A 15,183-nucleotide genomic window follows, 5' to 3' on the forward strand; every position below is an offset into this window, starting at 1 on the left:
AAGGAAATATGCCCTAGAGGCAATAATAAAGTTGTTATTTGTATTTCCTTATATAATGATAAATGTTTATTATTCATGCTCGAATTGTATTAACCGGAAACTTAGTTAATGTGTGAATACATAGACAAACAAAGTGACCCTAGTATGCCTCTACTAGACTAGCTCATTAATCAAAGATGGTTATGTTTCCTAACCATAAACATGTGTTGTCATTTGATGAACGGGATCACATCATTAGAGAATGATGTGATGGGCAAGACCCATCCGTTAGCTTAGCATAATGATCATTTAGTTTTATTGCTATTGCTTTCTTCATGACTTATACATGTTCCTCTGACTATGAGATTATGCACTCCCGAATACCGGAGGAACACCTTGTGTGCTATCAAACATCACAACAAAACTGGGTGATTATAAAGATGCTTTATAGGTATCTCCGATGGTGTTTGTTGAGTTGGCATAGATCGAGATTAGGATTTCTCACTCCGTGTATCGGAGAGGTATCTCTGGGCCCTCTCGGTAATACACATCACTATGAGCCTTGCAAGCAATGTGACTAATGAGTTAGTCACGGGATGATGTATTACGAAACGAGTAAAGAGACCTGCCGGTAATGAGATTGAGCTAGGTATGATGATACCGATGATCAAATCTCGGGCAAGTAACATACCGATGACAAAGGGAACAACGTATGTTCTTATGCAGTCTGACCGATTAAAGATCTTCGAAGAATATTTAGGAGCCAATATGAGCATCTAGGTTCCGCTATTGGTTATTGACTGGAGATGTGTCTCGGTCATGTCTACATAGTTCTCGAACCTGTAGGGTCCGCACGCTTAACGTTCGATGACGATTTGTATTATGAGTTATGTGATTTGATGACCGAAGATTGTTCGGAGTCCCGGATGTGATCATGGACATGATGAGGAGTCTCGAAATGGTTGAGAGGTAAAGATTCATACATTGTAAGGTTACATTCAGACACCGGAATGGTTCGGGTTGATTCAGATGAGTTTCGGAGTACCGGAGGTTACCGGACCCCCCGGGAGGTTAATGGGGCACCGTGGGCCTTAGTGGAGAATAGAGAGGGCCGGCCAGGAGGTGGCGCATGCCTCCCTTGCCAATCCGAATTGGACAAGGGGTGGGGGCGGTGCCCCCCTCCATCCTTCTCTCTTCCTCCTTCCCGCCTCCTAGTTGGAATAGAAAAGGGGGAGGGGGGCGAATCCTATTTGGACCGGGAGTCCAAGTAGGACTCCCGCCTATGGCGTGCCACCCCTTGGGCCGGCCTCCTCTTCCCCCATCCTTTATATACGTGGGAGGGGGGCGCCCCAAAGGCACACCAAGTCTTCTCTTAGCCATGTGCGGTGCCCCCTCCACAGTTACACACCTCGGTCATATCATCATAGTGCTTAGGCGAAGCCCTGCACCGGTAACTTCATCATCACCGTCGCCACGCTATCGTGCTGACGGAGCTCTCCCTCATCCTCAACTGGATCAAGAGCTCGAGGGACGTCATCCTGTTGAACGTGTACTGAACATGGAGGTGCCGTACGTTCTGTACTTTGATCGGTTGGATCGCGAAGACGGACTACATCAACCGTGTTACTAAACGCTTCCGCTTTCGGTCTATGAGGGTAAGTGGACACACTCTCCCCTCTCGTTGCTATGCATCTCCTAGATAGATCTTGCATGATCGTAATGGTGTGTACGAACATCGTAACCGCACTTTGTTAGATATGGTGTGATCTATGATGTCTCTTACTGATTTACCACTACGTTTTGGGGTTATGCTTTAGAGACGGTTGCATTCACGTTAAATAGGGCACCATCTAAATCCGTTGGGACGACACCATATGAATTGTGGTTTGAGAAGAAACCTATGCTGTCATTTCTTAAAGTTTGGGGCTGCGATGCTTATGTGAAAAAGCTTCAACCTCATAAGCTCGAACCCAAATAAGAGAAATGTGTCTTCATAGGATACCCAAAAGAAACTGTTGGTACACCTTTTATCACAAATCTGAAGGCAAGATATTCATTGCTAAGAATGGATCCTTTCTAGAGAAGGAGTTTCTCTTGAAAGAAGTGAGTGGGAGGAAAGTAGAACTTGATGAGGTAATTGTACCTTCTCCCTTATTGGTAAGTAGTTCATCACAGAAATCAGTTCCAGTGATTCCTACACCAATTAGTGAGGAAGCTAATGATGATGATCATGGAACTTATGATCAAGTTACTAGCGAGTATGATCCACACCAGAGTGGTACGGAAATCCTGTTCTGGAAGTCATGTTACTTGACCATGACGAACCTACAAACTATGAGGAAGCGATGATGCCTAGATTCCGCAAAATGGCTTGAGGCCATGAAATCTGAGATGGGATCCATGTATGAGAACAAAGTGTGGACTTTGGTTGACTTGCCCAATGATTGGCAAGCCATAGAGAATAAATGAATCTTCAAGAAGAAGACTGACGCTGACGGTAATGTTATTGTCTATAAAGCTCAACTTGTTGAGAAAGGTTTTCGACAAGTTCAAGGAGTTGACTACGATGAGACCTTCTCGCCCGTAGCGATGCTTAAGTCTGTCCGAATCATGTTAGCAATTGCCGCATTTTATGATTATGAAATTTGGCAAATGGATGTCAAAATTGCATTCTTTAATGGATATCTTAAAGAAGAGTTGTATATGATGCAACTAGAAGGTTTTGTCGATCCTAAAGGTGCTAACAAAGTGTGCAAGCTCCAGCGATCCATTTATGGACTGGTGCAAGCCTCTCGGAGTTGGAATATATGTTTTGATAGTGTGATCAAAGCATATGGTTTTATATAGACTTTTGGAGAAGCCCGTATTTACAAGAAAGTGAGTGAGAGCTCTGTAGCATTTCTAATATTATATGTGGATGACATATCATTGATTGGAAATAATACAGAATTTCTGGATAGCATAAAAGGATACTTGAATAAGAATTTTTCAATGAAAGACCTCGTGAAGCTGCTTATATATTGGGCATCAAGATCTATAGAGATAGATCAAGAAACTTAATTGGAATTTCACAAAGCACATACCTTGATAAAGTTTTGAAAAAGTTCAAGATAGATCAGTCAAAGAAAGGGTTCTTGCATGTGTTACAAGGTGTGAAGTTGAGTCAGACTCATTGCCCGACCACTGCAAAAGGTAGAGAGAAAATGAAAGCCATTCCCTATGCCTCAGCCATAGGTTCTATGATGTATGCAATGCTGTGTACTAGACCTGATGTGTGCCTTGCTATAAGTTTAGCAGGGAGGTACCAAAGTAATCCAGGAGTAGATCACTGGACAACAGTCAAGAACATCCTGAAATACCTGAAAAGGACTAAGGATATGTTTCTCGTTTATGGAGGTGACAAAGAGCTCGTCGTAAATGGTTACGTCGATGCAAGCTTTGACACTGATCCGGATGACTCTAAGTCACAAACCAGATACATATTTATATTGAATGGTGGAGCTGTCAGTTGGTGCAGTTCCAAGCAAAGTGCCGTGGTGGGATCTACGTGTGAAGCGGAGTACATAGCTGCTTCGAAAGCAGCAAATGAAGGATTCTGGATGAAGGAGTTCATATCCGATCTAGGTGTAATACCTAGTGCATCGGGTCTAATGAAAATCTTTTGTGACAATACTGGTGCAATTGCCTTGGCAAAGGAATCCAGATTTCACAAGAGATCCAAGCACATCAAGAGACGCTTCAATTCCATCCTCGATCAAGTCAAGGAGGGAGACATAGAGATTTGCAAGATACATACAGATCTGAATGTTGCAGACCCGTTGACTAAGCCACTCTCACGAGCAAAACATGATCAACACCAAGACTCCATGGGTGTTAGAATCATTACTATGTAATCTAGATACTCTAGTGCAAGTGGGAGACTGAAGGAAATATGCCCTAGAGGCAATAATAAAGGTGTTAGTTATATTTCCTTATATCATGATAAATGTTTATTATTCATGCTAGAATTGTATTAACCGGAAACTTAGTACATGTGTGAATACATAGACAAACAGATTATCCCTAGTATGCCTCTACTAGACTAGCTCGTTAATCAAAGATGGTTAAGTTTCCTAACCATAGACATGTGTTGTCATTTAATGAACGGGATCACATCATTAGAGAATGATGTGATGGACAAGACCCATCCGTTAGCTTAGCATAATGATTGTTTAGTTTTATTCCTATTGCTTTCTTCATGACTTATACATGTTCCTCTTACTATGAGATTATGCAACTCCCGAATACCGGAGGAACACCTTGTGTGCTATCAAACATCACAATGTAACTGGGTGATTATAAATATGCTCTACAGGTGTCTTCGATGGTGTTTGTTGAGTTGGTATAGATCGAGATTAGGATTTGTCACTCCGTGTATCAGAGAGGTATCTCTGGGCCCTCTCGATAATACACATCACTATGATCCTTGCAAGCAATGTGACTAATGAGTTAGTCACGGGATGATGTATTACAGAACGAGTAAAGAGACTTGCCGGTAACGAGATTGAGCTAGGTATGATGATACCGGCGATCGAACTCGGGCAAGTAACATACCAATGACAAAGGGAACAACGTATGTTGTTATGCGATTTGACCGATAAAATATCCTCGAAGAATATGCATGAGACAATATGAGCATCTAGATTCCACTATTGGTTATTGACCGGAGATGTGTCTCGATCATGTCTACATAGTTCTGAAACCCGTAGGGTCCCCACGCTTAACGTTCGATGATGATTTGTATTATGATTTCTGTGATTTGATGACCGAATATTGTTCGGAATCCCGGATGAGATCACGGACATGATGAAGAGTCTCGAAATGGTCGACAGGTAAAGATTCATATGTTGGAAGGTTACATTCGGACACCGGAATGGTTCGGGTTGATTCGGATGAGTTTCGGAGTACCGGAGGTTACCGGACCCCCCAGGAGATTAATGGGCCACCATGGGCCTTAGTGAAGAGAGAGAGGGCCGGCAAGGAGGTGGCGCGCCCCCCCTTGCCAATCCTAATTGGACAAGGGGTGGGGGCGTCGCCCCGTCCTTCCTTCTCTCCTCTTCCTCCTTCCCTCCTCCTAGTTGGAATAGGAAAGGGGGGGGGGGGCGAATCCTACTTGGACCGGGAGTCCAAGTAGGACCCCCTATGGCTTGGACCGCGAAGACGTTTGACTACATCAACCACGTTACTAAACGCTTCCGCTTTCGGTCTACGAGGGTACGTGGACACACTCTCCCCTCTCGTTGCTATGCATCTCCTAGATAGATCTTGTGTGATCGTAGGAATTTTTTTGAAATACTGCGTTCCCCAACACCACCTTGGTCTCCCGGACCGCTCGCCGCCGCCGCACTCCAGCGTGGGGTGTCGCTGGGCGATCTGACTAAGCTCTTGCCCATATTTCATGGCGCCCCCTCCGTCCCTGCGTCCATCGCCTACACCGCCGGTGCTCCGCTTCGCCGCCCTGCCACCGTCACGTCTAGCTCGCTGGTCCTCCTGCGCCGATCCCCTTTCAGGCCGTTCATCACCGCCTTTGGCTCGTCTGACCTTCGACTCTCGCGTCACCTTTCTCCACGTCGCACATGGCACGGTCCCTCCTGCTCTCAGGCACCAACGCCGGCCGCGGCGGCGGTGGCGGCGGAAGGGGAAACTGCTACCTCTTGAGCATTGCGTTGGTTTTCCCTTGAAGAGGAAAGGGTGATGCAGTAAAGTAGCGTAAGTATCTCCCTTAGTTTTTGAGAACTAAGGTATCAATCCAGTAGGAGATCACGCTCAAGTCCCACACACCTACACAAACAAATAAGAACCTCGCAACCAACACGATAAAGGGGTTGTCAATCCCTTCATAGTCACTTATGAGAGTGAGATCTGGTAGATATGATAAGATAATATTTTTGGTATTTTTATGATAAAGAGAAATAAAGATGCAAAGTAAAATAAACGGCAAATAGAAATAACTATGTGTTGAAAGATCAATATGATGGAAGATAGACCCAGGGGCCATAGGTTTCACTAGTGGCTTCTCTCAAGAGCATAAGTATTATGCTGGGTAAACGAATTACTGTCGAGCAATTGATAGAATTGAGCATAGTTATGAGAATATCTAGGTATGATCATGTATATAGGCATCACGTCCGTGACAAGTAGACCGACTCCTGCCTGCATCTACTACTATTACTCCACACATCGACCGCTATCCAGCATGCATCTAGAGTATTAAGTTCATAAGAACAGAGTAATGCTTTAAGCAAGATGACATGATGTAGAGGGATAAACTCATGCAATATGATATAAACCCCATCTTTTTATCCTCGATGGCAACAATACAATACATGTCATTTCCCCTACTATCACTGAGATCGAGCACCGCAAGATTGAACCCAAAGCTAAGCACTTCTCCCATTGCAAGAAAGATCAATCTAGTAGGCCAAACCAAACTGATAATTCGAAGAGACTTGCAAAGATAAACCAATCATACATAAAAGAATTCAGAGAAGAATCAAATATTGTTCATAGATAATCTGGATCATAAACCCACAATTCATCGGATCTCGACAAACACACCTCAAAAGAAGATTACATCGAATAGATCTCCAAGAGAATCGAGGAGAACTTTGTATTGAGAACCAAAGAGAGAGAAGAAGCCATCTAGCTAATAACTATGGACCTGTAGGTCTGAAGTAAACTACTCACACATCACCGGAGAGGCCATGGAGTTGATGTAGAGGCCCTTCGTGATCAATGCCCCCTCCGGCGGAGCTCCGGAAAAGGCCCCAAGATGGGAGCTCTCAGGTACAGAAGGTTGCGGCGATGGAATTAGGTTTTCATGGTGCACCTGGATGTTTGCAGGGTACGTGGACTTATATAGGAGGAAGAAGTAGGTCGGTGGAGCAACGAGGGTCCCACGAGGGTGGAGGGCACGCCCAGGGGGGTAGGCGCGCCCCCTGCCTCGTGGCCTCCTCGATTGTTTCTTGACTCCCACTCCAAGTCTCATGGATCACGTTTGTTGATAAAATCACGTTCCTGAAGGTTTCATTCCATTTGGACTCCGTTTGATATTCCTTTTTGACGAAACTCTAAAATAGGCAAAAAAACATCAATTTGGGCTGGGCCTCCGGTTAGTAGGTTAGTCCCAAAAATGATATATAAGTGTAAAATAAAGCCCATTAACATCCAAAATAGATAATATAATAGCATGGAGCAATAAAAAATTATAGATACGTTGGAGACGTATCAAGTATCCCCAAGCTTAATTCCTGCTCGTCCTCGAGTAGGTAAATGATAAAAAAGAAATTTTGATGTGGAATGCTTTCTGACATATTTCTCAATGTAATTATCTTATTTGTGGCATGAATATTCATATCCGAAAGATTCAAGATAAAAGTTTAATATTGAGATAAAAATGATAATACTTCAAGTATACTAACTAAGCAATCATGTCTTCTCAAAATAACATGGGCAAAGAAAGTTATCCTTACAAAATCATATAGTCTGGCTATGCTCTATCTTCACCACACAAAATATTGAAATCATGCACAACCCCGATGACAAGCCAAGCAATTGTTTCATACTTTTGATGTTCTCAAACTTTTTCAATCTTCACGCAATACATGAGCATGAGCCATGGATATAGCACTATGGTGGAATAAAGTGGTGGTTGTGGAGAAGACAAAAAGGAGAAGATAGTCTCACATCAACTAGGCGTATCAGCTGGCTATGGAGATGCCCATCAATAGATATCAATGTGAGTGAGTAGGGATTGCCATGCAACAGATGCATTAGAGCTATAAGTATATGAAAGCTCAACAAAAGAAACTAAGTGGGTGTACATCCAACTCGCTTGCTCATGAAGACCTAGGGCATGTTGAGGAAGCCCATCATTGGAATATACAAGCCAAGTTCTATAATGAAAAATTCCCACTAGTATATGAACGTGATATCATAGGAGACTCTCTATCATGAAGATCATGGTGCTACTTTCAAGCTCAAGTGTGTAAAAGGATAGTAGCATTGTCCCTTCTCTCTTTTTCTCTCATTTTATATTTGGGCCTTTTCTCTTTTTTATGGCCTCTTTTTTTTGTCCGGAGTCTCATCCCGACTTGTGGGGGAATCATAGTATCCATCATCCTTTCCTCACTTGGGACAATGCTCTAATAATGATGATCATCACACTTTTATTTACTTACAACTCAAGAATTACAACTCGATACTTAGAACAAAATATGACTCTATGTGAATGCCTCCGGCGGTGTACCGGGATATGCAATGATTCATGGTGACATGTATGAAAGAATTATGAATGGTGACTTTGCCACAAATACGATGTCAACTACATGATCATGCAAGCAATATGAAAATGATGAAGAGTGTCATAACAAACGGAACGATGGAAAGTTGCATGGCAATATATCTCAGAATGGCTATGGAAATGACATAATAGGTAGGTATGGTGGCTGTTTTGAGGAAGGTATATGGTGGGTGTATGATACCGGTGAAAGGTGCGCGATATTAGAGAGGCTAGCAATGGTGGTGAGAGTGCGTATAATCCATGGACTCAACATTAGTCATAAAGAACTCACATACTTATTGCAAAAATCTATTAGTTATCAAAGCAAAGTACTACGCGCATGCTCCTAGTGGGATAGATTGGTAGGAAAAGACCATCACTCGTCCCCGACCGCCACTCATAAGGAAGACAATCAATAAATAAATCATGCTCTGACTTCATCACATAATGGTTCACCATACGTGCATGCTACGGGAATTAGAAGCTTCAACACAAGTATTTCTCAAATTCACAACTACTCAACTATCATGACTCTAATATCACCATCTTCATATCTCAAAACAATTATCAAGTATCAAACTTCTCATAGTATTCAATGCACTTATATGATAATTTTTATTATTCCTAAAAGAAATTGCCATGTTGTTCTAAAGAACTCTCAAAATAATATAAGTGAAGAATGAGAGAACAATAGTTTCTATAAAACGAATCCACCACCGTGCTCTAAAAGATATAAGTGAAGCACTAGAGCAAACACTATATAGCTCAAAAGATATAAGTGAAACACATAGAGTATTCTAATATTTTCCGAATCATGTGTGTCTCTCTCAAAAGGTGTGTACAACAAGGATTATTGTGGTAAACTAAAAAGCAAAGACTAAAATCATACAAGACGCTCCAAGCAAAACACATATCATGTGGTGAATAAAAATATAGCTCCAACCTCCAAGTAAAGTTACCGATAGACGAAGACAAAAGAGGGGATGCCTTCTGGGGCATACCCAAGCTTAGGCTTTTTGGTGTCCTTGAATTTTACCTTGGGGTTCCATGGGCATCCCCAAGCTTAGGCTCTTGCCACTCCTTGTTCCATAATCCATCAAATATTTACCCAAAACTTGAAAACTTCACAACACAAAACTCAAAATAGAAAATCTCGTGAGCTCCGTTAGCAGAAGAAAACAAAACACCACTTCAAGGTAATGTAATGAACTATTTCTTTATTTATATTGGTGTTAAACCTACTGTATTCCAACTTCTCTATGGTTTATAAACTCTTTTACTAGCCATAGATTCATTAAAATAAGCAAACAACACACGAAAAACAGAATCTGTCAAAAACAGAACAGTCTGTAGTAATCTGTAGCTAACGCAAACTTCTGGAACCCCAAAAATTCTAAAATAACTTTATGGACGTTAGTAATTTATCTATTAATCATCTTCAAAAAGAATTAACTAAATAGCACTCTCCAAATAAAAATGGCAGCAATTCTCGTGAGCGCTAAAGTTTCTATTTTTTACAGCAAGATTAAAAAGACTTTCCCCAAGTCTTCCCAACGGTTCTACTTGGCACAAACACTAACTAAACACAAAAATCACAACCAAAACAGAGGCTAGATAAATTATTTATTACTAAACAGGAGAAAAAGCAAGGAATAAAAAAATTAGGGTTGCCTCCCAACAAGCGCTAGCGTTTAACGCCCCTTGCTAGGCATAAAAGCAAGGATAGATCTGGGTATTGCCATAATAATAGGATAGATCACGAAAACTCATTTCACATTCTCTATGTTCAGCAGCAAGTTTTCTTTGAGGCAAGCAAAAATAAAGCCCATTAACATCCAAAATAGATAATATAATAGCATGGAGCTTTCAAAAAGTATAGATAAGTTGGAGACGTATCATAAACCCTTGCTACCGCCCCCTCGCCCTGCTGGCTGGGTCACGCCCAGTTGGGTCGGTCGTTGCCTGGGCTGGCCCATCCCGCTGGTAGCTCCTTGTGGGTCGGCCCATTTGATGGGTCGCTCCATTTGGCCTCCATCCGGGTTCCCTCGGTCCCTAACTCCGGATCGGGCACCCGAGTCAGCGAGTGAGACCCTAGTCTGCGCTTCTGCCACCCTCCCTGCCGCCACGCCGCCCCATCCCCTCCCTTCGCCACCTCCTCCTGATCCCATGGCGCACGAGTAGGACGATGAGTTCCCCCACCCCAAGCGTCGCGTTGATGATCGTCGGGACGCCGCACGCCCTTCCCCTGACGCTGTGCGTCGCGAAGACGACCTTCGCCGGCAGTTGTCGACTCAGGATGGCCGCCGCTCCCCGCAGCATGTCGACCACTGTTCCCCTCTGCGCTCCGACCATCGCTCCCGCAGCGCCGCTCCCCAGCCCGGTCTGACCACTGGGGCCGCTCCCGGTCCCGCTCCCCTGCTCCTTGATTGCTCTCTGACTATAGCGCCAAAAATGCTCATGTTTGCTAGGACTACGTCGATATTTCCCCAAAGAGGAAGGGATGATGCAGCACAACGACGGTAGGTATTTCCCTCAATGAAGAAACCAAGGTTATCGAACCAGTAGGAGAACCAAGCAACACAACGTAAACAACACCTGCACACAAATAACTACACCTCGCAACCCGACGTGTAAAAGGGGTTGTCAATCCCTTTTGGGTAATGATGCCAGAAAATTGTAGTAGATTGAAATAATAGATCGCAAATAAAATTAAGTGCAACAAATTATTTTTGTATTTTTGGTTTAATAGACCTGAATAAAAATGCAAAGGAAAAGTAGATCGCAAGCAAATATATGAGGAAGAAGACCCGAGGGCCGTAGGTTTCACTAGTGGCTTCTCTCGAGAAAGATAGCAAATGGTGGGTAAAATTATTGTTGGGCAATTGATAGAACCTTAAATAATTATGACGATATCCAGGCAATGATCATTACATAGGCATCACGTCCAAGATTAGTAGACTGACTCCTGCCTGCATCTACTACTATTACTCCACACATCGACCGCTATCCAGCATGCATCTAGTGTATTAAGTTCATGGAAAAACGAAGTAATGCAATAAGAACGATGAAATGATGTAGACAAGATCCGTTTATCTATTGCGTAGATGTAGATCCCATCTTTATATCCTTAGTAGGAATGATACATACGTGTCGGTTCCCTTTCTGTCACTAGGATCAAGCACCGTAAGATCGAACCCACTACTGGGCACCTCTTCCCATTGCAAGATAAATAGATCAAGTTGGCCAAACAAAAACCAAATATCGGAGAAGAAATACGAGGATATAAGAGATCAAAGAAACTCAAATAACTTTCATGGATATAAAAAGATATGACTATTCATAAACTCAAAGTTCATTAGATCCCAACAAACACACCGCAAAAAGAGTTACATCATATGGATCTCCATGAGACCATTGTATTGAGAATCAAGAGAGAGAGATGAAGCCATATACCTACTAACTATGGACCAGAAGGTCTACAAAGAACTACTCACGCATCATCGGAGAGGCACCAATGGAGGTGGTGAACCCCATCCGAGATGGTGTCTAGATTGGATCTGGTGGTTCTGGACTCTGCGGCGGCTGGATGAATATTTCGTCGACTCCCCTAGGGTTTTGGGAATATTTGGGTATTTATAGAGCAAAGAGGCGGTCCGGGGGGCACCCTAGGTGGGCACAACGCACCAGGGTGCGCCTGGGCCTCCTGGCGCGCCCTGGTGGGTTGTCCCCTTCTCGGGAGTCCCCCGAGGTGCTACCAAGGCCCAACATGTTCCTTATGGTCCATAAAAAATCTCCGTAAAGTTTCGTGGCATTTGGAGTCCGTCTGATATTGATTTTCTGCGATGTAAAAAACACGGAAAAAAACAGGAACTGCCACTTGGCACTATGTCAGTAGGTTAGTACCAAAAAATTGATATAAAATGATTATAAAACATCCAAGATTGACAATATAATAGCATGGAACAATCAAAAATTATAGATACGTTGGAGACGTGCATCCCCAAGCTTAACTCCTACTCGTCCTCGAGTAGGTAAGTGATAAAAACAGAAATTTTGATGTGGAGTGTTGTTTAACATGTCATATCATATTCTTTTCTTTATAGCATGGACAATTGGACTTTTTATGTGATTCAAAGCAATAGTCTAGTTTTGACATGATGATTTAGATACTCAAGCATATCAACAAGCAACCATGTCTTTCAATATATCAATGCTAAAATAAGTTATCCCTACAAAATCATATAGTCTTGTCATGCTCTGTCTTCTTAACACAAAGTATTTATCATGCACAACCCCGATGACAAGCCGAGCAATTGGTTCATACTTTTTAATGCGCTTCAGCTTTTTCAACTCTTACGCAATACATGAGCGCAAGCAATGGATAGAGCACTACGTGTGGAATAGAGTATGATGATAGGGGTAAATATAGAGGAGATAAAAAAAGTAAGAAGGTCTCACATCAATGCGGCTAACCAACGGGCTATGGAGATGCCCATCAATCTATATCAACGTGAGGAGTAGGGATTGCCATGCAACGAATGCACTAAGAGCTATAAGTGTATGAAAGCTCAATATGAAAACTAAGTGGGTGTGCATCTAATCCTATAATGAAAATCTCCATATGAAAAACATGGTGCTACTTTGAAGCACAAGTGTGATAAAGGATACTAGCAATGCCCCTTCTCTCTTTGTTTATTATTTTTTTCTTTTTTTCTTTTTTATTATTTCCTTTCTCTTTCTTTCTTTTTTTCTTTCTTTCTATTTTTTCTTTTTTCTTTTTCCCTTTTTTTCTTCTCTCATTGTCCGGAGTCTCATCCCGACTTGTGGGGGAATCATAGTCTCCATCACCCTTTCCTCACTAGGGCACTGCTCTAAAAATGAATAATGATGATCATCACACTTCTATTTACTTATAACTCAAAAGAAATAAAAATTACAACTCAATACCTATGACAAAATATGACTCTATATAAATGCCTCTGGCATGTACCAGGATGTGCAATGATCTAGCGTAACATGTATGAAAAATGATGAACTGTGGCTGAGCCACAAACACTATGTCAGCTATATGATCATGCAAAGCAATATGACAATGAATGCTAAAGTCATCAAACGGAAGCGGTGGAAGTTGCATGGCAATATATCTCGGAATGGCCATGGAAAAGCCATAATAGGTAGGTATGGTGGCTGTTTTCAGGAAGATATAATGAGGCTTATGTGTGATAGAGCGTATCATATCACGGGGTTTGGATGCACCTGCGCAGTTTGCACCACGTCTCAATGTGAGAAAGGGCAATGCATGGTACCATAGAGGCTAGCAAATTGCGAAAAGGTAAGAGTGCATATAATCCATGGACTCACATTAGTCATAAAGAACTCATATACTTATTGCAAAAGTTTATTAGCCCTCGAAGCAAAGTAGGACTACGCATGCCCCTAGGGGGATAGATTGGTAGGAAAAGACCATCGCTTGTCCCCGACCGCCACTCACAAGGAAGACAATCAAAAATAAATCATGCTCCAACATCATAGCATAATGAGAGACTATACGTGCATCCTTCGGCAATCACAAACCTTAACACCAATATTCCTACTAGACCATAATTACTCATTGCTACCTCTTGAGCACTGCGTTGGTTTTCCCTTGAAGAGGAAAGGATGATGCAGCAATGTAGCGTAAGTATTTCCCTCAGTTTTTGAGAACCAAGGTATCAATCCAGTAGGAGACTACGCGCAAGTCCCTCATACCTACACAAACAAATAAGAACCTCGCAACCAACACAATAAAGGGATTGTCAATCCCTTCACGGTCACTTACGAGAGTGAGATCTGATAGAGATAATAATAGTAAGATAAATATTTTTGGTATTTTTATGATGTAGATTGAAAGTAATGATTGCAAAATAAAATAGATTGGAAACTTATATGATAAAATATAGACCCCGGGGCCATAGGTTTCACTAGTGGCTTCTCTCAAGATAGCATAAGTATTACGGTGGGTGAACAAATTACTATCGAGCAATTGATAGAAAAGTGAATAATTATGAGAATATCTAGGCATGATCATGTATATAGGCATCACGTCCGCGACAAGTAGACCGAAATGATTCTGCATCTACTACTATTACTCCACACATCGACCGCAATCCAGCATGCATCTAGAGTATTAAGTTCATAAGAATAGAGTAATGCATTAGGCAAGATGACATGATGTAGAGGGATAAACTCAAACAATATGATATAAACCCCATCTTTTTATCCTCAATGGCAACAATACAATACACAAGATTGAATCCAAAACTAAGCACCGGGAAAGGACACCGCAAGATTGAACCCAAAGCTAAGCACTTCTCCCATTGCAAGAAAGATCAATCTAGTAGGCCAAACCAAACTGATAATTCGAAGAGACTTGCAAATATAACCAATCATACATAAAATATTTCAAAGAAGAATCAAATATTGTTCATAGATAAACTTCATCATAAACCCACAATTCATTGGATCTCGAAAAACACATCGCAAAAAGAGTTGCATCAAATAGATCTCCAAGAAGGTCGAGGAGAACATTGTATTGAGATCCAAAGGGAGAGAAGAAGCCATCTAGCTAATAACTATGGACCCGAAGGTCTGAGGTAAACTACTCACACACCATCGGAGAGGCTATGGTGTTGATGTTGGGGAACGTTGCAGAAAATTAAAAATTTTCCTACGGTTTCACCAAGATCCATCTATGAGTTCATCTAAGCAACGAGTCAAGGGAGAGAGTTTGCATCTACATACCACTTGTAGATCGCGTGCGGAAGCTTGCAAGGTGATGATGTAGTCGTACTCGACGTGATTCGAATCACCGATGACCAAGTGCTGAACGGACAGCACCTCCGCGT

This window comes from Triticum dicoccoides, chromosome 5A (assembly GCF_002162155.2).
Source record: "Triticum dicoccoides isolate Atlit2015 ecotype Zavitan chromosome 5A, WEW_v2.0, whole genome shotgun sequence".
In the NCBI taxonomy this organism is placed as follows: Eukaryota; Viridiplantae; Streptophyta; class Magnoliopsida; order Poales; family Poaceae; genus Triticum; species Triticum dicoccoides.